Raw genomic sequence first — 26,373 nt, 5'->3', positions numbered from 1 at the left:
GATCTAATCCCTTGAATCTATTTGTCACTTCCACTGTATAATCATAAGGGATTCGATTTAGGTCACACCTGAATAGGCTAGTGGTTTTCCCTACTTTCTTCAATTTAAGTCTGAATTTGGCAATAAGGAATTCATAATCTGAGCCATAGTCAGCTCCCAGTATTGTTTTTGCTGACTATATATAGAGCTACTCCATCTTCGGCTGCAAAGAATATAATCAATCTGATTTTGGTATTGACCATCTGGTGATGTCCATGTGTAGAGTCTTCCCTTGTGTTGTTGGCAGAGGGTGTTTGCTATGACTAGAGCTATGAGTTCTCTTGGCAAAAATCTGTTAGGCTTTGTCCTGCTTCATTTTGTACTCCAAGGCCAAACTTGCCTATTACTTCAGGTATCTCTTGACTTCCTACTTTTGCATTCCAGTCCCCTGTGATGAAAAGGACATCTTTTTTTCATGTTAGTTCTAGAAGGTCTTGTACGTCATCATAGAACCATTCAACTTCAGCCTCTTTGGCATTAGTGGTTGGGACATAGACTTGGATTACTGTGATGTTGAATGGCTTGCCTTGGAAATGAACAGAGATCATTCTGTCATTTTTGAGATTGCAACCAAATGCTGCATTTCAGACTCTTTTGTTGACTATGATGGATACTCTGTTTCTTCTAAGGGATTCTTGTCCACAGTAGTTAGATATAAAAGTCATCTGAATTAAATTCACCCATTCTGGTCCATTTTAGTTCACTGATTCCTAAAATGTTGATGTTCACTCTTGCCATCTCCTATTTGACCGCTTCCAATTTACCTTGACTCATGGACCTAACATTCCAGGTTCCTATGCAATATTGTTCTTTACAAGAACATTAGACATAACAAGGGAACATTTCATGCAAAGATGGGCACAATAAAGCACAGGAACAGTAAGAACCTAACAAAAGCAGAAGATATTATGAGGAGGTGGTAAAAATATACAGAGGAACTATACAAAACTGGCTAATTGGAAAAGACCCTGATGCTGGGAAAGATTGAACTGATATTCTATCTTGGAAATATTCCTTGTGTGCCTGTGAAAAATGTATATTCTGCTGTTTTTGAGTATGGATTCTATAGTTATTAATTAAGCTAAGATGATTGATAGTGTTGTTCAAGTCTTTCATATTCTTTTTAACTATTCTGTCTAGTTTGTTCTATTAATTATTTTTGTTTGGTCACTCAGTCATGTCCAACTCTTTGAGACCCCATGGATAGCAGCATGCCAGGCTTCCCTCTCCTTCACCATCTCCTGGAGCTTGCTCAAACTCATGTCCATTGAGTCAGTGATGCCATCCAACCATCTCATCCTCTGTCATCCCCTTCCCCTCCTGCCTTCAATCTTCTTCAGCATCAGTCCTTCCAAAGAATATTCAGGACTGATTTCCTTTAGAATTGGCTGGTTTGGTCTCCTTGCAGTGCAAGGGACTCTTGAGTTTTCTCCAACACCACAGTTCAAAAGCATCAATTCTTTGGTGCTCAGTCTTCTTTATGGTCCAGCTCTCACAGCCATACACGACTATTGGAAAAACCCGTAGCTTTGACTGTATGGATCTTTGCTGGCCAAGTAATGTCTGAGAGAGGGATATTGAAACCTTTGACTATAAATTTATCTAGTTTTCTAGCAGTTTTATCAGCTTTGTTACATAAATTTTAAAGTCTTTATTGTGTGCATCAATATTTAGAATTCATTATGAGTTTTCACAAATTGACCTCTTTCTAATTATTAAATGACGTTCTTCATTTCTTTATATTTTTTGCTCAGTAATCTACTTTGTGCTGACATTAATATAGCCAATGCAACTTCTTTTGATTAGTGTAAGATGCTGTTAACTTGTTCTATCATTCTATTTTTATCTTTTATGTTTGTATATTTGAAGTCTTCTTCTAAAGAGCAGCATAAGATTGGGTGTTGCTTTTTAATCAGAACTTCATTAATAGTGTAGAATTCTTCATTGATGGGTTATTATTGTTTTCTCTTTCTTTCAGTACTTTGAAGATGTTGCTCCACAGTATTTTCCCTTGCATTTCTTTTTCCTGATGAGCTATTAGCTCTTATCTTTATTCCTGTGAATATAAGATGTTTCCCTCCACTCCATCCTCTAGCCATTTTTAAGATTTTCCCCTTATCTTTTTTTTGTGTGTGTGTGCAATGTGATTATTATGTATCTTGACATGGTTTTCTTAGTGTTCCTTATGCTTCATTAACATCTGTGGGTTTATAGTTTCTTCCAAATTTGAAAAAAAAATTCAACCTTTATTTCTTCAAATATGTCTTTGTCTCTCCCCTAGCTTTGGGAATCCCAATTATACATGCATTGGGTTGCCAAAAAATATTCCACACATCATGCTCTATGCATCTTTTCTGATGCTCCATTCTTTTGATTTTCATTTGGTATAGCTAGCTCCTGTTAACTTAAAACTTACTAATCTTCTCTTCTGCATTATCTAATCTAACAATAAGCATATCTTATATATTCATACTTTGCAGTTTTCATCTCTAGAGGGTAGGGTTTTTTTTTGTTGCGGTTTTGGTTTTGTATTCCTTTGTCAGTCTCTCAGTCATGTCTGAATCTTTGCGAACCCTATGGTCATGTCCAACTCTTTGTATTCCTAGATTCTACTTAAGTTTTTTTTTTTATATGGAAAAAAGTTATGTTTTCATTTTTTCTGCTTATTTTAATATATGGTAGCTCTAGATCTTTTTTTAATTGAATGTCAGGCATGGTAACTTTTACCTCGTTGGGTGCTAGATATTTTGCATTTCTATAATTTTTTTTTTTTTCATTTCTGGATGCTCTTTTTTTTTCCCATTTATTTTTATTAGTTGGAGGCTAATTGTAGTGGTTTTTGTCATACATTGACATGAATCAGCCATGGATTTACATGTATTCCCCATCCCGATCCCCCCTCCCACCTCCCTCTCCACCCGATTCCTCTGGGTTTTCCCAGTGCACCAGGCCCAAGTACTTGTCTCATGCATCCAACCTGGGCTGGTGATCTGTTTCACCCTAGATAATATACATGTTTCGATGCTATTCTCTCGAAACATCCCACCCTTGCCTTCTCCCACAGAGTCCAAAATTCTGTTCTGTACATCTGTGTCTCTTTTTCTGTTTTGCATATAGGGTTATCATTACCATCTTTCTAAATTCCACATATATGCGTTAGTATACTGTATTGGTCTTTATCTTTCTGGCTTACTTCACTCTGTATAATGGGCTCCAGTTTTATCCATCTCATTAGAACTGATTCAGATGAATTCTTTTTAATGGCTGAGTAATATTCCATGGTGTATATGTACCACAGCTTCCTTATCCATTCGTCTGCTGATGGGCATCTAGGTTGCTTCCATGTCCTGGCTATTATAAACAGTGCTGCGATGAATATTGGGGTGCATGTGTCTCTTTCAGATCTGGTTTCCTCGGTGTGTATGCCCAGAAGTGGGATTGCTGGGTCATATGGCAGTTCTAATTCCAGAATTTTTTTGAGATTTGCTGTAGTACAAAGTTAAGTTACTGGGAACTATTTCGTTCCTTTTACATCTGATTTTTAAGAATTGTTCAGCAGGACTAGAACAGTGCTTAGTCCAGGGCTAATTCTTTCTCTACTAAGGTAAAAATTGAGTACTGTACTCAGTACCCTGTCAGTCATATGATTTTTCAGTCTGGTTGGTGGGGATGGTACTTTTCCCAGCTCTACCCACTGTTAGTTCTTTCCTGGCCTTGGGTAGTTTTCTCACATGCATATGCTGATCAGTACTCAGCTAAATACTTAAGGGAAACAAACTGCAGGGCCTGGAGTCCTGTCTCTGGCATGTCTCCCCTCAGCAGTATTCTGTCCTGCAAACTCTCAGCGCCTTGGTCTTCAAAAAACTGTAGCTCTGTTTCCTCAATACTGGGAGTCACCTGGGTTTCACTGCCTAGCTCTATGAGTTAAAAACTCTCAAGGCAGAAACTTAGGACAACCACAGAATTCCCCTCATTTGTTTCCCTTCTTTTAGGAATGTCCTCCCTTGCCCAATACCCAGTGTGTTAAAAACTGTTTCACAGATTGTATTTGTTTTCATGATTTCTAGTGGGGATATAAATCTTCTCAGGTACTCTACCTTGGACATAACTGGACGAGCATAGTTTAATTTCATAGCTTGTATTTTTCAACAGAGACCTAGGCTGGTACAATCTATACCTATCACAACAGTGCTGAGCAATTCATAGCTAAACAAAAATAAAAGAGTATTATTCTTTGCCCTCTCAATAGCTGCCAAATGGTTATCACTCAATAATGAGTACTGTGTACATACTACTTGACCTACTATGTCTTAGCCATTTTGCTAGATAGTTTACTTATTTCTCATTCTTAGTAACACATTATGAGGTTTTTGCCTGTTTTTTATTTTACCATTTATGTAAGTGAGGGAAATTAGGTTTGTTGTTGTGTTTGTTTAGTCTCTAAGTCATGTCTGACTCTTTGAGACCCCATGGACTGCAGCACACCAGAGTTCCCTGTCCTTCACTATCTCTCAGAGTTTGCTCAAACTCATGCTCATTGACTTAGTGACGCTATTCAACCATCTCATCCTCTGTCACCTCCTTCTCCTCTTGCCCTCAATCTTTTCCAACTTCAGGGTCTTTTCCAATGAGATGGCTGTTCCCATCAGGTGGCAAAAGTATTGGAGCTCTAGCATCAGTCCTTCCACTGAATATTCAGCGTTGATTTCCTTTAGGATTGACTGGTTTGATCTCCTTGCTGTTTAAGGGACTCTCAAGAAATTAGGTTTAGGAATGTGAAAAAATGTTCCAAATATCCAGTAAGTGATGTATTTAGCTTTCAAATTCAGATGATTCTGATTCCAAAGACTTTCCACTTCCTATAGTGCTTTGGTTATTATTTACCATAAAATACAAATAGGACATTTAATAATGGATTATCTAATTGTACATTCCAGCTGAGGGCATTAGAACGTTTCTAACTTAATCACCTTAAAAGATTTTGCTGACTAATAGAATTTTAAAAGAGATTTTCTGTAGATGAGCAGGGGAAGAAAATTTATGTTGCAAGAGTGAAAGTGATAAAATGAAAAGAATATAAATTTGGTAATTTTAAAACTTAGGTTAATGATGAATACTGAGAACAAGAGTGTGCAGAAGAAAAGGAGGCCCAGAGATTCAGAAATCCACAGGAATACATAGAGGAGGAAACTGGTTCACTTGACAAACCACCAAACATAGGGCATGGTTGCAGATATAGGAACAAAACTTTAGGAGTTTTTAGAAGTTGTATTATTTTGGTAGCTTACAAATCCCTTCTTAGATGTTGGAGATATGAGCTTTTGAAAACTTAATATTACCAATTTAAACTTTGTTAAAAGTATACAATATTTTTTTATTTAAAAATATTACCAATGCATGTTGGTAATATTTAATATTTAAAATTTAAATATTTAAAATATTTAATATTAAAAAATATTAAAACATATGTTCTTTATATTGATAGATACTCTCAGATCATGGTGTAAATATTTAAATAAATAAAATTTTAATAAATATTTTCAGTATAAAATATAACCATTTTTAAAACATCTGTATTATTATAACTTTTACAAAATATCAAATGATTGCATTTTCCTACTGAATTGCCCAATGATGAAAAATACACAAAGGACACTTCAGTTCAGTTCAGTCGCTCAGTCATGTCCAACTCTTTGCGACCCCATGAACTGCAGCACGCCCGGCCTCCCTGTCCATTACCAGCTCCCAGAGTCTATCCAAACCCATGTCCAATGAGTCGGTGAGGCCGTCCAGCCATCTCATCCTCTGTTGTCCCCTTCTCCTCCTGCCCTCAATCTTTCCCAGCATCAGGGTCTTTTCTAATGAGTCAGCTCTTTGCATCAGGTGGCCAAAGTACTGGAGTTTCAACTTCAACATCAGTCCTTAAAATGAACACCCAGGACTGACCACCTTTAGGATGGACTAGTTGGATCTCCTTGCAGTCTAAGGGACTCTCAAGAGTCTTCTCCAACACCACAGTTCAAAAGCATCAAATCTTCAGTGCTCAGCTTTCTTTACAGTCCAACTCTCACATCCATTCATGACTACTGGAAAAACCATAGCCTTGACTAGATGGACCTTGGTTGACAAAGTAATGTCTCTGCTTTTAATATGCTGTCTAGGTTGATCATAACTTTCCTTCCAAGGAGTAAGTGTCTTTTAATTTCATGGCTGCAATCACCATCTGCAGTGATTTTGGAGCCCAAAAAAATAATGCCAGCCACTGTTTCCCCATCTATTTGTCATGAAGTGATGGGACTGGATGCCATGATCTTAGTTTTCTGAATGGTGAGCTGTAAGCCAACTTTTTCACTTTCCTCTTTTGCTTTCATCAAGAGGCTCTTTAGTTCTTCTTCACTTTCTGCCATAAGGGTGGTGTCATCTGCATATCTGAGGTTATTGATATTTCTCCCAGCAGTCTTGATTCCAGCTTGTGCTTCATCCAGCCCAGCGTTTCTCATGATGTACTCTGCATATAAGTTAAATCAGCAGGGTGACAATATACAGCCTTGATGTACTCCTTTTCCTCCTTGGAACCAGTCTGTTGTTCCATGTCCAGTTCTAACTGTTGCTTCCTGACCTGCTTACAGGTTTCTCAAGAGGCAGATCAGGTGGTATGATATTCCCATCTCCTTCAGAATCTTCCACAGTTTATTGTGATCCACACCGTCAAAGGCTTTGGCATAGTCAATAAAGCAGAAATAGATGTTTTTCTGGAACTCTCTTGCTTTTTCGATGATCCAGCGGATGTTGGCAATTTGATCTCTGGTTCCTGTGCTTTCCCTAAAACCATTTTGAACATCTGGAAGTTCACAGTTCACGTATTGCTGAGGCCTGGCTTGGAGAATTGTGAGCGCTACTTTACTAGCGTGTGGGATGAGTGCAACAAAGCACACTGAAGCTACGCAATCCCATAATCCTGTGCCAATGATGCCGTCAGTCAGCACTAGTGTGACCCGTGTACCCAGCCGCAACCTTACACGAGAAGTGGGTCTGCTTCAGAGTCATACTTCCTCACTAAAAGCTCTTTAAAGTGTCATGGGTACAGTGTATAAGAGAATATGAAAATAAAATTTATATAATCTGAGATCTATTTCCTCAGGGATAACTGGAAGTAAAATATCACCTTGAAGTGTATTAGGACAAACTAATAAATTTTCTAAAATGGCTCTTTATTCATATCAGCTTTTTAAAACTTCCTATGTTGAAGTAAAATGTAAACTTTAAGACTATTTCCTTCTCATTAAAGAAAGGCCTAAGAAAGAATCCCGGCTGTATAAATGAATGCTCGTGCTATGATTATTTTTTTCTATAGCATGGTTGTAAAGAATAGAAAAGGGGCTGATTTTCCCTATGTCTCAGCATTCTTCAAGCATCCAAGGATCTTAGAGTTAAATCTTCTAGAGGGAAAAGAGACTCTGATACCTTTAAACAGAAATTAAAAGATGCTTACTCCTTGAAAGGAAAGTTATGACCAATCTAGATAGCATATTAAAAAGCAGAGACAATACTTTTGCCGACAAAGGTCTGTCTGGTCAAGGTTATTGTTTTTCCAGTGGTCATGTATGGATGTGAGAGTTGGACTATAAAGAAAGCTGAGCACCAAAAAATTGATGCTTTTGAACTGTGGTGTTGGAGAAGACTCTTGAGAGTCCCTTGGACTACAAGGAGATCCAACCAGTCCATCATAAAGGAGATCAGTCCTGGGTGTTCATTTTCAAAGGACTGATGCTGAAGCTGAAACTCCAATACTTTGGCCACCTCATGTGAAGAGTTGACTCATTGGAAAAGACCCAGATACTGGGAGGGATTGGGGGCAGGAGGAGAAGGGGACAGGAGGAGAAGAGGATGAGATGGCTGGATGGCATCACCGACTCGATGAGCATGAGTTTGAGTAAACTCCGGGAGTTTGTGATGGACAGGGAGGCCTGGCGTGCTGCGATTCATGGGGTCGCAAAGAGTTGGACACGACTGAGCGACTGAACTGACTGACTAACTTAAAAAAGGCAAGGGACAAAGTGATGTTACATTTGAGTTGTCAGTGTGTGTTAGTCGTTCAGTCATGTCCAACTTTTTGCAAACCCATGGACTGTAGCCCACCAGGCTCCTCTGTCCACATAATTCCGTCTCAAGGCAAGAATACTGGAATGGGTAGCCATTCCCTTCTCCAGGGCATCTTCCTGACTCAGGCATCAAATCTGGGTCTCCTACATTGCAGGCAGATTCTTTACCGTCTGAGCTACCAAGGAAGCCCAGCCCTCAAGAAAACTATTAATATATGTAACACAATACAGTGATAATGTAGATACAGGGAAAGACTCATTACAGGACAGATACAGTTTTAAGAAGAGAGCTCGACGGCGGACTCTGTAAATCCATTTTCCCCAATTATTTTCTAGAGAAAATGGAAAATAATAGAAAAACAGAATTTTAAAACTGACAGAGACCTTGGGAATTATTTTGATGTAAATTTTTTATTTTGGGGACTTCCCTTGCAATCTAGTGGTTAAGACTTTGCATTCCAATGCACAGAGTGAAGATTTGATCCCTGGTCGAGGAACACATGCCTTGCAGCCAAAAAACCAAAATATAAAAGAGAAGCAATATTGTTACAATTTCAATAAAGACTTTAAAAATGGTCCTCATCCCCCCCAAAAAAAGAACTCTTAAAAAAACTTTTATTTTGCACTTGAAGAAAAATCCAAGAATAGCAAGTGAAGGTGAATTGCTCAGAAGACAATAGCAGAAAGAGCTAGGACCATCACCCAACTTTGCTACTCTCACAGGACCCATTTTTTAAACTAAAGAAATATATATTCTGTGTGATATCTGACAGGTGTTTGTTGGTTTGTTTTTACTTAACAGGAATGCTTGTACATTTTTATGACGGGTATTTTATAGAATTTAATCTGTTTTTAAATGCTGCTGGGTGTTGAGTGCCAAACAAATGATTCTTAAGGTTATTTTTGATTTTGTAAGTACTAGTACACCTTCAGACTTCCTTTGTGGCTCAGACGGTAAATCATCTGCTTACAATGCGGGGGACCCATGTTCGTTCCCTGGGTTAGGAAGATCCTCTGGAGAAGGAAATGGCAACCTACTCCAGTACTCTTGCCTGGAAAATCCCATGGATGGAGGAGCGTGGTATGCTACAGTCCATGGGGTCGCAAAGAGTCGGACATGACTGAGTGACTTCACTTGACTTCACTCACTAGTACACATACAAGTAAAAGTGTGTGGTTAAAATGCTAATGACAATGTTTACTGAAGAAGATTAGGGGATCTGTCACTTTAATAGGTTTGAGAAACACCCTGCCCCAAGACTCCCTTCGGGGGAAAAAAAAAAATTAAACCCATTTCTAAGTAATTCTTGGGAGGAAAAGGTGCCCAAAGTTTTCAGTGAAATGTTGAAAAATGGCTGATGAGAGTTCCTTTTTAGCAGCCATATCTTTCTAGTAGCATATATTGTTATTATCATGAGGAATAGATATACTGCAGCACAATAAATTAAATTAAAATATGAACTCTTTTGTGCTCAGTTCCGTTTAGCAATATTTATTGCCCTCCTTCAGTCAAAACACCTACTTATTGAGTATCCACAAAATACCAGGTGCATTGCTAGAAATACAGTGGTGACCAAGATTTGTCCTTACCTTCAAGAAGTTTCCAACTTGAAGGGAAACCTAGGCAAGCAAACAAGTAAAAGGCAACTGAGATCTTACTGCAATTTGCTCAGAGGAAAAATATGGGGAAATCTGCTAAAGAGTGCCTAGAGAGAGGAAAAAGTGAATAGAACTTTGTCACTTTGGCTATTAGAGAGAATTAATTATAAATAGCCAATATGGAGAAGGGCTTCCTAAGTAGCTCAGTGGTAAAGAATCTGCCTACCATTGCAGGAGATGAGGGTTCAATCCCTGGGTCAGGAATATCCCCTGGAGGAGGAAATGGCAATCCACTCCAGTATTCTTGGCTGGAGAAACCCACGGACAGAGGAGACGGGTGGGCTATAGTCCACAGAGTTGCAAAGAGTTAGACATGACTGAGCGTGCATACAAGCTTAAAATGGGTAAATCTACTGGTCCTTATGGGAATCTTTGAACCATTATGTCCACTAATTTAAGCACAGCTGTAAAAACTGATTTCAATTTAATGAGTTTAACATCTTTTTTTATTGGTGTATATTTATACAAAGAATTGATAGAGTGTTAGGAATTGGCTGGTCAAACAGATGCCTGTCCTACTTCCTCCTCTCTACTCACACAATAAGCAACAAAAACCTGAGAGAATGCATTTAGGAACATAATAAAAATAGGAATTACATATTGGAGAGTCTATTTGAAAATTTCTGTGAGTTTCTTTATTTTTTTCTCTTTGCTTCATACCACTTGATATTTCTCAATCATCATCCCTCTATGCCTCTGACAGTCCTAGATACTTCAGTCATCTATGGTTACACTTTAGACACCAACAGGTAAAGAACAATCTAATTTCAAATGATAACATCTGTGTCTTGTTCTTTTCATTCTTAGAAATGAAAAATATTGACTTTCACTATTGTTTCAGAGACTTCAACAGAAATTGCCTAGAGTTGTTTGAAAGACTCCCTACAGGAAAATAAAAATATTTGCTTTTCAAAGAATAAGCAAACAGAAATAACAGAACCTCAATTATGACAGATAAGTGAGCATGTCATGGGCAGATTCAGACTAGACACCAGCTATTATGTAAAAAACAAGCTACAAGGATGTGCTATACATCACAGGGAAATATAGACATTATTTTATAATACTTTAAATGGAGTATAAGCTATAAAATATTGAATCACTATGTTATACACCTAAAATTAATATAATATTGCAAGTCAACTATCCTTTAAATTTTTTTTAAATTATGTTCAAGGTCATTTATAAAATGTATCTTCTTGATTACAAGACATCTTTCTCCCTACAAGAATTTTTAAAAGTAATCTCAATGATTGCTCAGCAATTTTTATTGTTTGTACAAATGTCTCAGTAATCTTCCCAAGGAAGGGAGGAAGATGACACTGTCTAGACTGGTGAGGCTCTAAGCTACATTACATTCCTGGAAGTCTCTTGGGAGAGGAAAAGTTTCAAAGCTTACATCCTTCCCGCCAAGTGCTTGTAGAGTCTTTACTTTGCATCTCATGGGTACATGAGTATGTGAAATTTAAATGGAAAACTAAGATTATTCATAGAAACTTACTGGAGACTAAAATTGATGAATTAATGAACAACTTAAGGCAGGAATGGATAAAGTGAAGGCATTATCTTATGCACTGTAACATGAGTAGGTTAGATGAAAGTAAAGCTATAAAAGGTAGATTTGTCTGTGAAATAGACCTTTATTGGGCATCTAGGTCAATTACTAGCACATGTACTCTCATTTAAGTTTCCCAATGGTGCTTCTATAGATGAAACTGAGGCTTAGAAACTTACTCATCATTGGCTCACACAGTTGCAAAACTGTTGCACTTATTTTCACAAAAGCCCATGCTCTCTCCACTAAACCACACAGCCAACATGTGCTCCATGAGCAGACTGCCTGGGTGTAACAATGTCATTCAAACTTACATTAACTAAAGGCAAACTGAACAACAAATTGGGGTTCGAGAACAAACTCATGGGTCTACAGGCTTTAATACTATGCACGTGTCCTTCTCTCTGACTTTTGCTTCTTTGTTTTTCCTGGTTGCATTAGTGAGGACCAGCTCAGTTACAAAGAACAAAGAAACCAAGCTCTACCTGACTTGAGACAAAAAAATTCACCTAACTGAAAAACTCAAGGTCACTGGCTCTAGGCCTAGATGAATCAAGGGTCTGGGGCAATATGGGGACTTGATTTTTTTTCATTTCTCTGTTCTGTGTTTCTCTTGTTGGTTGCATTTTTGAGGCCCTTCATGGAAACACAGTGGCTGCCAGCAGCTTCAGGCTTACTTCTTATATGTCTGTATCTAGTGGAGGATGAAGGAATGGATAGATACTTTGTCTAACATTAGTATGTGGTGTGACTCCTATTGGGGAGGATAAACAGATTCCTGAACCAATCCCCCTCAATGGAAGAATGTGATGCAGAGTTGACCAGGCTGGAGCCACATTCCCATTCTCTAAGATGAGGGTGAAGACACCACCACGAGAGTCACAGGGTAGTGACAGTGGGTATTTCCCCAAGAAAAATTAAAATGCTGTACTCAGAAAACATGACATTTCCACTACAGAATTAGAAAAAAAAACAGAAACATTTTCTATTAAAAAAAAAAAAAATACCTGGTGCACATGCACCAGAGCTAGAAGTGTTTGCCAATAACAGTGACAAACACATCGTGGAAAATTTAATACCAAGCAAACACTGATAGAAAATATATCATGGTCATGCTTCTGCATGTTCAGCTCATACCTGTTGAGTGAGAGCCACCTCGTATATGAGGAATCCTGATGTAGAACATCACCCAAAGACAGGCAACAAATTGATGAGAACTAGAACACAAGTTCCATATTCAAAAGATTGGCATTTCATGCAACCATGGTGGCAGAAATCTCATTTGTTCAGAATATCTGTTATCATTTCATGGAACAGAGTTTGAGAAATATTGCATTTTTGTTCCTCCCTCTCAGTAAATATTCACGTAGGAATATATAGAAAAATACACCTAGTTTATACACAGCTATTTAATAGCCTGAGTCTGGGAAAAAAGCAGAGTTTACAATTTTGGTGGTTTTGAAAGAGAGAAACAAATACCATTTATTAACACATATATGTGGAATCTAGAAAAATGGTTCAGAGGAACCTGTTTACAAGACAGAAAGAGAGACAGAGATACAGAGAACAAATGTATGGACACCGCAGGTGGAAGAGGGGGTGCAATAAATTTGGGGAGTGTGACTGACATATATACACTATTGATACTCTGTATAAAATAGATAACTCTCTATATATACATCATCATCTTGGTCTTATTAGCACAAGTCTAAGTGAGCTAATCAGTAACAAATGAGGTTTGTGATACTATGAGGAAAGAATTTAATCATCCCAGATACCTCTCAAAGATATCATGCCAGTCTGAAAATTCTACCTAGGGCAGACAGAAGAATCTAAGGGTTCAAAAATGAAAAGATCACTATATCAGTTTAACCCAATTTCCAATATTTTTGTTTTATTGCCATGTACCTGCAATATTGAAAGAAAAATTGAGAAAGAAGAAAATATTGTATAATTTACATAGAAAACAGGTCATTTCCCCCCATTTTGTATGAGAAGAGGCTGTTTCACACATAAAAGCTTAGCAGCCTGCTACCTACAAGAAGGGAAGCACCATGGCATCCTAGGGAGTGAGGAGGATAGGGCACAGACAACTGTAGTTCAATTCAATTAGCGGTGTAACCTTGAGCAAGCCACTTCACCTCTAAGGGACTAGCAGTCAGTAACAGCCGACCTGCCTACCTCTTGAGTCTGTTGTGAGAGTTAAATGTATGTGAAAGTATTTTGTCAAATATGAATTAGAAGACAAAAATGCATATTTGTAGGAAAATGTGACAGCCTTTAGGGGCTTCCCAGGTGGCTTAGTGGAAAAGAATCCCTCTACCAGGAAACATAGGAGATACAGGTTCAATCCTGGGTCAGGAAGATCCTCTGGAGAAGGAAATAGCAACCCACTCCAGTATTCTTGCCTGAGAAATTCCATGGCCAGAGGAGCCTGGTGGGCTACAGACCATGGAATCACAAAAGAGTCGGACACAACTGATTAACTATGAACTACATTTGAGGGGGGAAAATACTTTCTATTATTGCATAAGTAAGCCGTTCATTTTATTCCCTGATCTTTCTTTTTTTAAAGCCATCATATAACACAGTGAAGTGGTTTCTAGCAGAGCCTGTGGCAAAACAGAGACCAATGCCCCAACATTGCTTGCATGAACTTGAGCCAGCCCTTTAACCTCTCAGCTCTTTAGACTCTCCCTGTGTGTTGAGGAAAATAATATGTTCCTAATAAACTAATTATGAGGATTATATGAGATAATGTATGTAAAATACTCTGCATAGCACCTGGCACATCATAAATGCCAGTAAATTATTGTATCTATTATCAGGAAGTGTCTGAGATGCTATCTCTCTCTGACTTGCTACCACCAGCTTCCTACCCTGCTCAGATCTCTCAGATTGCCAAAAAAGCTCAATGCGGTGCCAAGAAGAATAGAAATTTTTGGTTCACTGTGGAAATGAAGGAATACACAGAGAGAAACAGCATCTGGTATGAGAAAGCCATTCTGTCTAGCACATAGCAGTCTCACTGAGGCCCCTGAACTAATGCAAATTGCTTATAACTGTTCAGCAAGCTACTGTCTGGCCCCCAGAGCCCTTCTTTTGAAAGCTTGACATTGCATGTGTCAGCCCTTCTTCTGGCTATTAGATCCAGACATCTTCCCAAAGAAACTCTCTCTTTGTTGTACATCAATGGGACATTCAAAAGAAGGCATCTACTGAGAAGTTTCTTCATGAGGTTTTAGAATTGTAGCATTTTATGCCTAAATGGACCAGGGATGACAAATTTAAATGCCTCGAGGGGCCAGGCGAGTAACATAAAGTGATATGGGCTCATATTCTTTCAACAGGAATTCTCTTTGTTAGCATATTAAAACCAAAGAGATAGTCTGCATTTAAAAAGGAAATGTACTCTTCCCAGATGTATTTGAAACCTGTGGATGCTTTGATTTTTATTCTTTCTGTATTAGACAGAGATGCTGGTGGAGAACTGAAATATACATCCATCCCAGAAGAAAATCAACAATAAGCATAGCAAGTGGAACTAGCATTTAGCCCCTGCCTTGCAGTGAGAATAGGGAGTGGTGAAGACTGAGACAAACAGAGGAAGCACATGACATTTGAATTGGAGGTACCATTATACTCTGATTTATTCTGCCTGTTAGAATGTGATGCTGGTATTAAGTCTTCCAATTTTTGAATGGAAGCCAGAAACCTGATTTTTAAGCAAAATCTGCCAACTTTTGAGCATTGGCTTGGCTTGGAGAAATATACAAACAAGGCAGGTCAACAAAAAATATCTGTAGGCTAAATGTTGCTTTGTGATTGTTGACAATTGCCAAGAGCTTCTGTTACAGAGAAGTAACAGATGGCAAAGGAGGCTAAGTGACTTAGTTAAGGTCACACTGCTATTGGCAAAGCCAGAAGTTGAACCTGAGTCTCCTGACCACACCCAGCTCAGGAAAATCAGTCTGTCTTTCCACATCTAAACCAGTCACAGTGTTATCGACAGCAGAATTCGTGAAAATAGAACAGAGCAGCGAAAAATACCATGTCCTTATTATTTCCTCCTCTTTATTTTTCCTAAAGAGATTTCCCCATTTTCTCATATTATTATCTAGGACATGATAAGACCCCCTTTATACTTTCTCAGTGTGATAATAATTCTCGCACTCACAGAAAGAAATCTTCGGTTTATTGACAGCTGATGTCTTTGTAGACTTAAGGAAATATCTCTCTGCCAATATGCAGAGAGTCTGGGTACAGGAAGCACATATTGTATCATTTAAATCAATATATTCAATAATACATATTCAGAATAAAATCATACACATTCTAACTGCTAGCTTGCATAGCTTTTAATACACAGTATGAAATTTACAGACCACATATTGACATTCTGGTCAAAATGATAGTTTCCATACAGCATAGCAATTGCAAAAATATTCATTTGGTTATAGAGCAGGGCATCAAATGCCAAAAATTAACTTTAAAATTTTTTAATAAAAATTTTTTTCATAGTGCATGTAATTTGTCTAGCCTCTCATGCTCCGATGCACCACAGGCTTAAATTAAAGAGATTATTTGTGGTTACCTGGTGAGCTAATGCCACCCAACCCAAAAGCTATATGACAGCAGGTGCTGAATAGCAAATTATTAGGTACTGGAAAACAGTGATTAAAACCTAAAGCTGGCCTCGTTACATCCATAATTATATTTATTCAGCACATTTGGAAGCAAAACCACATTTTCCCCTGCCTTTTTCATGCTCTCTCTGTTTCATTTTCCTTTTGAGCTATTGAAGTATTTTTACATTTCGTCTACTTATTAACAGTGTAGAAACTCAATAAGAAAAGGTGAACTTCAAACATTTATTTTGTCAATTGGTTATGTAGCCAAAACCAAGGTGTTCTTTCCACATTCAAGGGCATTTAGATTAACTTCTCTTAAGGTCCAAATCTCTTTTAGAACCCAAGCTCAGAGGGACTGAATTTTACACTGTGATAAAATCGAAAGTTCAGAAGACAGGTAAATAAGAAAAAGGCTGCCAGTGTTAATGTATCTTCCACCTGCTAAAGTTACATGAGGCTTGCAGCTAATACCACCACTTCACAACTGAAGCATCAGGAGTGCCTATGTAAGGAGAAAGGGGATAGATCTCAAAGAATTAGAAAATGTCACTTGTGAGAACATTCCCCTTCCTAATGAGGCTGTGAACTGAGTTCTTACTGTCCTACCTTGATGTTGGAAAATTCTCCAGAGGATGGATGGGGCCAGCATGTTCTCTGCTTCAACCAATCACATTCCTAGAAGCCATAGTTGTGCTTTCAAATTGCTGGAAAGCCTTGAGAGAGGTCATCTGTGGTTCAACTCTAATGGGAACCTGTTTCTTTGGCACAAATCTTTGGTAGGAGATTTGCAACAACTTCTTGATTTATAAAAAAATGTTCTTTGCTTCACTGACCACAACCTCTGGAAAGGGGACTGTCCTGCTTCATCTCATCACTGTCCCTGGAACCATAACAAAAGCAATAGCTAACACTTGATCCTTGGAAGGAAAGCTATGACAAACAGACTGCATACTAAAAAGCAGGGACATTGCCAACAAATGTCCTCCATATAGTCATAGCTATGGTTTTTCCAGTAGTCATGTATGGATATGAGAGTTGGACCATAAAGAAGGTTGAGCACTGAAGAATTGATGCTTCTGAACTGTGGTGTTGGAGAAGACTCTTGAGAGTCCCTTGGACTGCAATATCAAACCAGTCACTCCTAAAGGAAATCAATCCAAATATTCACTAGAAGGACTGATGCTGAAGCTGAAGCTCCAGTAATTTGGCCTCCTGATGTGAAGAACTGACTCATTTGAAAAGATCCTGATGCTGGGAAAGATTGAAGACAGGAGGAGAAAGGGATGACAGAGGATGAGATGGTTGGATGGCATCACTAGCTCAATGGACATGAGTTTGAGCAAGCTCCAGGAGATGGTGGAAGAACAGGGAAGCCTGGCATGCTGCTATCCATGGGGTGGCAAAGAGTCAGACACAACTAAACAACTGAATAACAACAACATCATCTAAGTGGAATCATGCAGTATCTGTCTATCTATGCCTGGCTTATTTCAGTTAGCATAATGTCCTCAAGGACATTCATGTTATAGCATATTGCAGAATTTTCTTTTTAAAGGCTGTATAGTATTCCATTGTGTGTCTATGCCACATTTTCTTTATTCACTTTTCTGTTTATGGGCATTTAGGTTGTTTTCACATCTGACTTTTGTGAAGAGAGATGTAATGAACATAGGATTGCTAATCTCACTGAAATTCTGATTTCAATTCTTTTGGATAATTATCCAGAAGTGGAATTGCTGGATCACGTGGTTGTTCTACTTTTAATTTTGAGGAACCTTCACACAGTTTCCCAAAACAGCTGCACCACTTTGCATTCCTATCAACAATGTGCGAGGATTCTAATTCTTCCACATTTTGGCCAACACTTACTATCTTTTGTGTGTTTTTGACAATAGCCGTCCTGAGAGTTGTGAAGTAACATCTCCCTATGGTTTGCCTTTATTTCCATGATGATTATTACACTGAACATTTTTTTCATATACCTGTTGAATATTTGTATGTCTTCTTTGGAAAAATTTCTATTCAAGTTAAGGACTTTTAAAATCAGGTATTTATTTTTTTTAAAATATTGAATTGTGGAAGTTCCTAATATATTTGTGAGATTAACCCCCTTTTAGATACATAGCTAACAAATATTTTCTCCTATTCCACAAGATACATTTTTCACTCTGTTGATTATTTCCTTTCTGTCCAGAACTACTTAGATTAATGTAGTCTCACTTACTTTGTTTTTATTGCCTGTGCTTTTAGTATCATATCCACGAAGAACAAGACTAACATCGTGAAGCTTTTCCCCTATATTTTCTTCTTGAAGGGTTACAGTTGAGTCTTATGTTTAAGACTTTAATCTAGTTTGAGTTGATTTTTGTGTGCTATGTAAGGTAAGGATCCAATTTCATGATGTGTAGATGTAAGTTTTCCCAGTACAACTTGTTGAAGAGATGATCCTTTTCCCATTGTGCATTCTTGGCACCCTTGTTGAAGATTAGTTTATCATACATTCATGAGTTTACTTCTGGGTTGTATGTTCTGCTCCATTTTGGTCTATATGTCTGCCTTTATGGCAATACCATACTGTTTTGATTACTATAGCTTTGTAATAGTTTCAAATCAGAAAGTGTGATACCTCCAGTTTTGTTCTTTCTTGAGACTGATTTGGCTATTCGTGGTCTTCTGTAAAAAATTTATACTTTTATGTCTATTTCTGTGGGAAAAATGCCCTTTGGATTTTGATAGGGATTCCATTGAATCTGTAAATCACTTTGAGTAGCATGGACATCTGAACAGTGTTAAGTCTTCCAATCCATGACGCCTTTCCATTTGTTTGTGTCTAATTTCTTTCACAGTGTTTTGTAGTCTTCAGTGTGCAAGATTTTATCTCCATAGTGAAGTTTATTCCTAAATAATTTTTGGTGCTATTGTAAATGGGATTATTTTCCTAATTTCCTTTTCAGATAGTTCAATGTTAGTATGTATAAATGAAAGACATTTTTATGTTGATTTGGTATCTGCAAATTTACTGAAATAATTTATTAGTTCTAACAATTTTGCAGAGGGTGGGGAGTCTTTAGGGTTTTCCATATACATGCTTATGTCCTCTTCAAGCAATGACAGTTTTACTTCTTCCTTTGATTTGGATGTTTTGATTTTTTATTTCCTACTTATGTGCTCTGGGAAGAACTTCTAGTACTATGTTGAATAAGACATGGTAAGATTGGGCATCCTTACCTTGTTCCTGATATTAGAGGAAAAGCTTTTTGTTTTTACTGTTGAGAATGATGTTATCTGTGGGCTTTTTATTGTCATCTTTATTACATTGAGATAATTTCCTTCTCTTCCCAAGTGTGTTGAGAGCTTTTAATCATGAAAAGGTGTCAAATTTTGTCAAACACTTCTTCTTCATCTATTGAAATGATCATGTAATTTTTATCCTTTGTTCTGTTAATGTGATCTGTTATATTAATAGATTTTTATATGTTGAGCCATCCATGCATCCCAGAAATAAATCTGACTTGGCCATGGTGTTTGAACATTTTAAGGTGCTATTAGATTCAGTTTGCTAGTATTTTGTTGAGGATTTTTGCATCTACATTCATCAGGAATATTGGTCTGTAGTTTTCATTCCTAGCGTTGTCTTTGTCATACTTTGGTATCAGAATGGTGATAGCCTTACAAAATAGGTTTGGAACTGTTGCCTCCTCTTCAGTTCTTTGGAATAATATGAGAAGGATTGGTATTAATTCTCTGTATGTTTGGTAGAACTCAGTGAAGCCATCTGGCCCTGGGATTTCCTTTGTTGGGAAGTTTTTGAAATCACTGTTTTAAAATGTAACTATTTTTCAGATCATATTCTGCCTATGGTTTGTTGATCAGGGCTAACATAGATTATGAACAAATATAACTTTATTTTTGACACTTCAGTTCAGTCACTCAGTTGTGTCTGACTCTTTGCAACTCCATGGATGGCAGCACGCCAAGTTTTCCTGTACATCACCAACTCCCGGAGCTTACTCAAACTGATGTTCATTAAGTGGATAATGCCATTCAACCATCTTGTTCTCTTTCATCCCTTCTCCTCCTGTCTTCAGTCTTTCCTAGAATTGGGGTCTTTTCCAATGAGTCAGTCCTTTGCATCAAGTGGCCAAAGTATTGGGACTTCAGCTTCAACATCAGTCCTTCCAATAAATATCCAGGACTTATTTCCTTTAGGATTGACTGGCTTGGTCTCCTTGCAGTCCAAGGGACTCTCAAGAGTCTTCTCCAGCACCAAAGTTCAAAAGCATCAATTCTTCAGTGCTCATCCTTCTTTATGGTCCAACTCTCACATCCATACCTGACAACTGGAAAACCCATAGCTTTGACCATACAGACCTTTGTCAGTGAATAATGTCTCTGCTTTTTAATATGCTATCTAAGTTTGTCATAGCTTTTCTTCTAAGGAGCAAGCATCTTTTAATTTCATGACTGCAGTCACCATCTGCAGTGATTTTGGAGCCCAAGAAAATAAAGTCTGTCACTGTTTTCATTGTTTCCCCAACAATTTGCCATGAAGTGACACTTACCTTCTCTTTAGAATTCTTTGGTTTAAGTTACCTTTCCTAGCTCTTAGATGAAAACTCAGCCAGGGCTTTGAGCACTTAAAGTCACAAACATAGCCTCAACTCATTAATTAGAATGTCTAGTCCAAGATATTGGAGAAGGCAATGGCAACCCACTCCAGTGTTCTTGCCTGGAGAATCCCAGGGACGGCAGAGCCTGGTGGGCTGCCGTCCATGGGGTTGCAGAGTCGGACACGACTGAAGCAACTTAGCAGTAGCAGCAGCAGCAGCAGTCCAAGATATTAATTAAAACTCTAAACCTTATTTAATGTCAACTCTCCACTTCTCTAACTTCAGTCTAGAAGCCAGGAATGGGGAAGAAGGTGTGGTCCTACAATGTGATTTTCTCACTGCCTACCTTCTCCAACTACTCCCAAACTTTGGTTTCAATTGAAACCGATTCTCCTTACCTCCATGTAACACTATTAAGAAGAACCCAAGACAACTCTGCATGGATTCACTTTCTCATATAGCCCACAAGAGTGCAATGGGATATACTCAAGCCTCTCTTTCTTTGACAAATATTTCTAAGCAGCAGATCGTTCCTGGTTCTGCCACAAAAGAAAGCTATTTAGCCATTCACTTGCCCTCATTGTTTCCCATTATTTCCTCATTATCCCCATGACCCAGATAATTACAATGGTGTGATCACTCACCTAGAGTCAGACATCCTGAAATGTGAAGTCAAGTGGGCCTTAGAAAGCATCACTACGAACAAAGCTAGTGAAGGTGATGGAATTCCAGTTGAGCTATTTCAAATCCTGAAAGATAATGCTGTGAAAGTACTGCACTCAATATGCCAGCAAATTTGGAAAACTCAGCAGTGACCACAGGACTGGAAAAGGTCAGTTTTCATTCCAATCCCAAAGAACGGCAATCTGAAAGAATGCTCAAGCTACTGCACAATTGCACTCATCTCACACACTAGTAAAGTAATGCTCAAAATTCTCCAAGCCAGGCTTCAGCAATACATGAACTGAGAACATCCAGATGTTCAAGCTGGTTTTAGGAAAGGCAGAGGAACCAGAGATCAAATTGCCAATATCCACTGGATCATCAGAAAAGCAAAAGAGTTCCAGAAAAACATCTTTTTCTGCTTTATTGACTACGCCAAAGCCTTCGACTGTGTGGATCACAATAAACTGTGGAAAATTCTGAAGGAGATGGGAATACCAGACCACCTGACCTGCCTCTTGAGAAACCTGTATGCAGGTCAGGAAGCAGCCATTAGAACTGGACATGGAACAACAGACTGGTTCCAAATAGGAAAAGGAGTACGTCAAGGCTGTATATTGTCACCTTGCTTATTTAACTTATATGCAGAGTACATCATGAGAAATGCTGGGCTGGAGGAGGCACAAGCTAGAATCAAGATTGCCAGGAGAAATATCAATCACCTCAGATATGCAGATGACACCAACCTTATGGCAAAAAGTGAAGAGGAACTAAAAAGCCTCTTGATGAAAGTGAAAGAGGAGAGTGAAAAAGTTGGCTTAAAGCTCAACATTCAAAAAGCTAAGATCAAGGTATCTAGTCCCATCACCTCATGGGAAATAGATGGGGAGACAGTGGAAACAGTGTCAGACTTTATTTTTTGGGGCTCCAAAATCCCTGGAGATGGTGACTGCAGCCATGAAATTAAAAGATGCTTACTCCTTGGAAGGAAAGTTATGACCAACCTAGATAGCATATTATAAAGCAGAGACATTACTTAACCAACAAAGGTCCATCTGGTCAAGGCTATGGTTTTTCCAGTGGTCATGTATGGATGTGAGAGTTGGACTGTGAAGAAAGCTGAGCACTGAAAAACTGATGCTTTTGAACTGTGGTGTTGGAGAAGACTCTTGAGAGTCCCTTGGACTGCAAGGAGATCCAACCAGTCCATCCTGAAGGAGATAGGTTCTGGGTGTTCATTGGAAGGACTGATGCTGAAGCTGAAACTCCAATACTTTGGCCACCTGATGCAAAGAGTTGACTCATTGGAAAAGACCCTGATGCTGGGAGGGATTGGGGGCAGGAGGAGAAGGGGACAACAGAGGATGAGATGGCTGGATGGCATCACCGACTCGATGGACATGAGTTTGAGTAAACTCCTGGAGTTTGTGATGGACAGGTTGGCCTGGTGTGCTGCGGTTCATGGCGTTGCAAAGAGTCGGACACGACTGAGTGACTGAACTGAACTGAATTCCGAAGTGATAGCTTTCCCAGGTATAGGTCAGTCATCAGTCTTATATAACTCCCAAAATGCAGGAAACATTTCAAAGCTCTCAATTCGACCCTTCATTAGGTTTGGAGTCAGGAATTAGTACTACTACATATGCCTCTTCCCAAGTTCAGTGTGAGGACTTCAGTAGAACAGCCACATCCACAAATGACCCTTCCCCACTCTGATCCACTTTCTGACACCCTATAATACACCCTATAATATCCTGATCTTGTAGAGGAGCCCAAAACCCATGGAGCAATTTGCTCCCTTTGTAAATTCTGCACATGGGTAAGGTCATCACAAACTTATCTTTGTTATCATGATATAGCATTTGAAACTGATGGAACAAACTTTCCTAGTCTGATATCTTTTAAAAGATATATTCATAGAATACAAAAAAATTATATCTTATTATTTTACTTATCATGAGCTATAAAATTTCCTTTATGGTTATCATGTTTTCATTTTCATGACTGTATAATATTCCTCTATTTATTTTCCATGGTTACCTCTTTATTCCCTACTGTTGGTCTTTTGGATTATAAAACTTGGAATGTTCATCTCTATTTGCATCTACCAAAAAGAAGTAATCAGTAATTTAAAAAAATGTTGTAAACCTATTAAAGCATCTACTTTCTCAAAGAATTGAGTGCCCTTAAACTTTTTTATAGTCTGGAAGTAGAACAGATAGTAAGAACATTATATCCAATTCAATTCTATTAGTTTTTCCTCTTTTAGTATTTTTAAAAATAATAACTAGCTCCTCATTTTCTGTTAATGAAAAAAAAAAGATAGCTTGAATTAACAAAATCAGATCCAGAAGTCACTGATTTTAGTGTTGAATTAAAGTTATAAATGAATAAGTGCAAGGAAGAAGATAATTAGCTTCCCATTCCTGTATGATATTGAAATAATAGATGATGACTTGATGAGTTCAGTACATTCTGAATAGCTCTCTAATTAAAAAATTAAGGGAGTTGTGTTCTTCCAGGTTCTTCTGCAAATATGTTCAAAGAATAGTGCTCCAGTAATTTAGAAATGTAATTTTCTTTTACATTCAAGAAACCTAGAAGAAATCAGTCCAGAGTTTATGTAGCATTTTTTTGGTATCAGATACTCAGAGGTCCCATATGCCCAGCTAAAAAAAGTGGGTATTTATTTCTAATAAGGAAGGAAATCATGGATTTTGAAGGACAACTAGAAGTCTCTGCTACAGAAGTATAAAGCAAACTATTTACTCTTATAACCTAAAACCAAATCCAGAGTACTTAACCAAGTAGAAAGACTATAGAACAGAGAGAGATACAAACTTCCAAAGAAATTGGCTTAGCAAATGATGACAGAGATGCACAGTAATAGCTCCAATGCCCAACTCTAGGAATGTGCAAATCCCTGTTCAATGTGACTCATTCATCCTCTCACTTAAACAGGGGTAAAATCTATATCTCTAGCCCTTGAATCTGATTTGATATTATGAATTGCTTGTGTGCATGCTCACTCAGTTATGTCCAACTCTTTGTGACCCCATAGACTGTAGCCCATTAGCACCGCTGCCCATGAGATTTTTCCAGGCAAGAATGCTGGAGTGGGTTGCCATTTCCTTCTCCAGGGGATCTTCCCTACCCAGAAAGCAAACCCACATCTCTTATGCCTCCTGCATTGGTAGGTGTATACTTTACCTCTGTGCCACCTGGGAAGCCCATGAATTGCTTAGACCAATAGGATGAAGCAGAAATGATGTTGTAAGACTTCGGAGGCTAAGCCTTAAGAGACCTTGAAGCCTCTGTTTTCATCATTTTGCAACACTCCTGAATCTGCCTGCAATGCAGGTTCAATTCCAGGGTTGGGAAGATCCCCTGGAGAAGGAAATGGCAACCCATGCCAGTGTTCTTGCTGGAGAATCCCATGGACAGCGGAGCCTGGTGGGCTAGAGTCCATGGGGTTGCAAGAGTCAGACATGACTTAGCAACTAAACCACCACCTCCACCATCATGTGAGGAAGCCCAGCCAGACAATGAATTATGGAGACCTTAGAGAAAAAAGACCCAGCTGATAGCCAGTATCAGAATCTCCGACTTGTGAATAAGGTTATTTTTAGACCTTCCAGGATTATCTGAGCTGACAGTTGACTGAAACCTTGTGAGCGAGCCAGATGAGGCCCATGGCCCAGTTAACTCACTGAACATGATAAACAATAATAAACTATGAAAAATATTGAAAACATTAACTTAATTCTAATTTGGGGATACAATAGTATTGGTACTATCAAGGCATCACAAATACTCTATTTACTTCTTGAAAATAAAAGTAACATAAAGCCTCATTTCCATATTGGTGCAAGATACCACTTCCCAGATACTGGTGCCTAGTGTAACTTCTTCAAAAATGTTATTGATTAATACGGTGAAGAAATGGTCAGTACAAAAAAGATAATGCCATAAGTAGTAGTGGGGTTGAGGTCGGAGAACGTGACTAAAAGCAAACCAATTTCTTAGTTTATAGCACATATTCAAGAGGAAAAAATAACACCAGGGTCTGGGATCCTGAAACACTGGAAAAATGTATTTATCCAATGTTCCTTGGAAACAGTGAAAAACTGAAACATTGGAAAAATATATAACCAAACATGGCAGAAAAACTAGCGTGAATAGTCCAAGAGGGTCAATAACCAGAAGGGCAGCCTTACAGTCAACTGTTTAGTTCAGTTCAGTCATTCAGTTGTGTCCTACTCTTTGTGACCCCATTTACTGCAGGACACCAGGCCTCCCTGTCCATCACCCAACTCCCAGAGTTTATTCAAACTCATGTCCATTGAGTCAGTGATGCCATCCAACCATCTCATCCTCTGTCGTCCCCTTCTCCTCCCACCTTCAATCTTTCCCAGCATCAGGGTCTTTTCCAATGAGTCAGTTCTTTGCATCAGGTGGCCAAAGTATTGGAGCTTCAGCTTCAACATCAATCTCTCCAATGAATATTCAGGACTGATTTCATTTAGGATGGACTGGTTGGCTCTCCTTGAAGTCCAAGGGACTCTCAAGAGTCTTCTCCAACACCACAGTTCAAAAGCATCAATTCTTCAGTGCTCAGCTTTCTTTATAGTCCAACTCTCACATCAATACATGACTACTGGAAAAACCATAGCATTGACTAGATGGGCCTTTGTTGGCAAAGTAATGTCTCTGCTTTTTAATATGCTACCTAGGTTGGTCATAGCTTTTCTTCCATGGAGCAAGCGTCTTTTAATTTCATGGCTGCAGTCACCATCTACAGTGATTTTGGAGACTAAGAAAATAAAGTCAGCCACTGTTTCTACTGTTTCCCCATCTTTTTGCCATAAAGTGATGGGACCAGAGGCCATGATCTTTGTTTTCTTAATGCTGAGCTTTTAGCCAACTTTTTCCCTCTCCTCTTTCACTATCATCAAGAGATTCTTTAGTTGTTCTTCACTTTCTTCCATAAGGGTGGTGTCATCTGCCTATCTGAGGTTATTGATATTTCACCTGGCAATCTTGATTCCAGCTTGTGCTTCTTCCAGCCCAGCGTTTCTCATGATGTACTCTGCATGTAAGTTGAATAAGCAGGG

The 26,373-nt window shown here is 38.4% G+C and overlaps 1 protein-coding gene and 1 long non-coding RNA gene across 2 annotated transcripts in view; both read left to right on the top strand.

Annotated features, from left to right (window-relative positions):
• Positions 1–26,373, top strand: part of VWC2L (von Willebrand factor C domain containing 2 like) — a 181,046-nt gene that overhangs the window by 47,407 nt on the left and 107,266 nt on the right. The gene's annotated exons all lie outside the window — the stretch shown is intronic.
• Positions 1,488–26,008, top strand: LOC122698936. The gene is made up of 3 exons (XR_006342458.1): positions 1,488–1,574; positions 1,654–1,655; positions 25,942–26,008. It is a non-coding gene; the product is annotated as an uncharacterized LOC122698936 (long non-coding RNA).

Source organism: Cervus elaphus, chromosome 8, assembly GCF_910594005.1.
Source record: "Cervus elaphus chromosome 8, mCerEla1.1, whole genome shotgun sequence".
Taxonomy (NCBI): Eukaryota; Metazoa; Chordata; class Mammalia; order Artiodactyla; family Cervidae; genus Cervus; species Cervus elaphus.
Note: the sequence above shows the minus strand (reverse complement) of the source record. Positions and strands in the feature narration are given on the sequence as shown.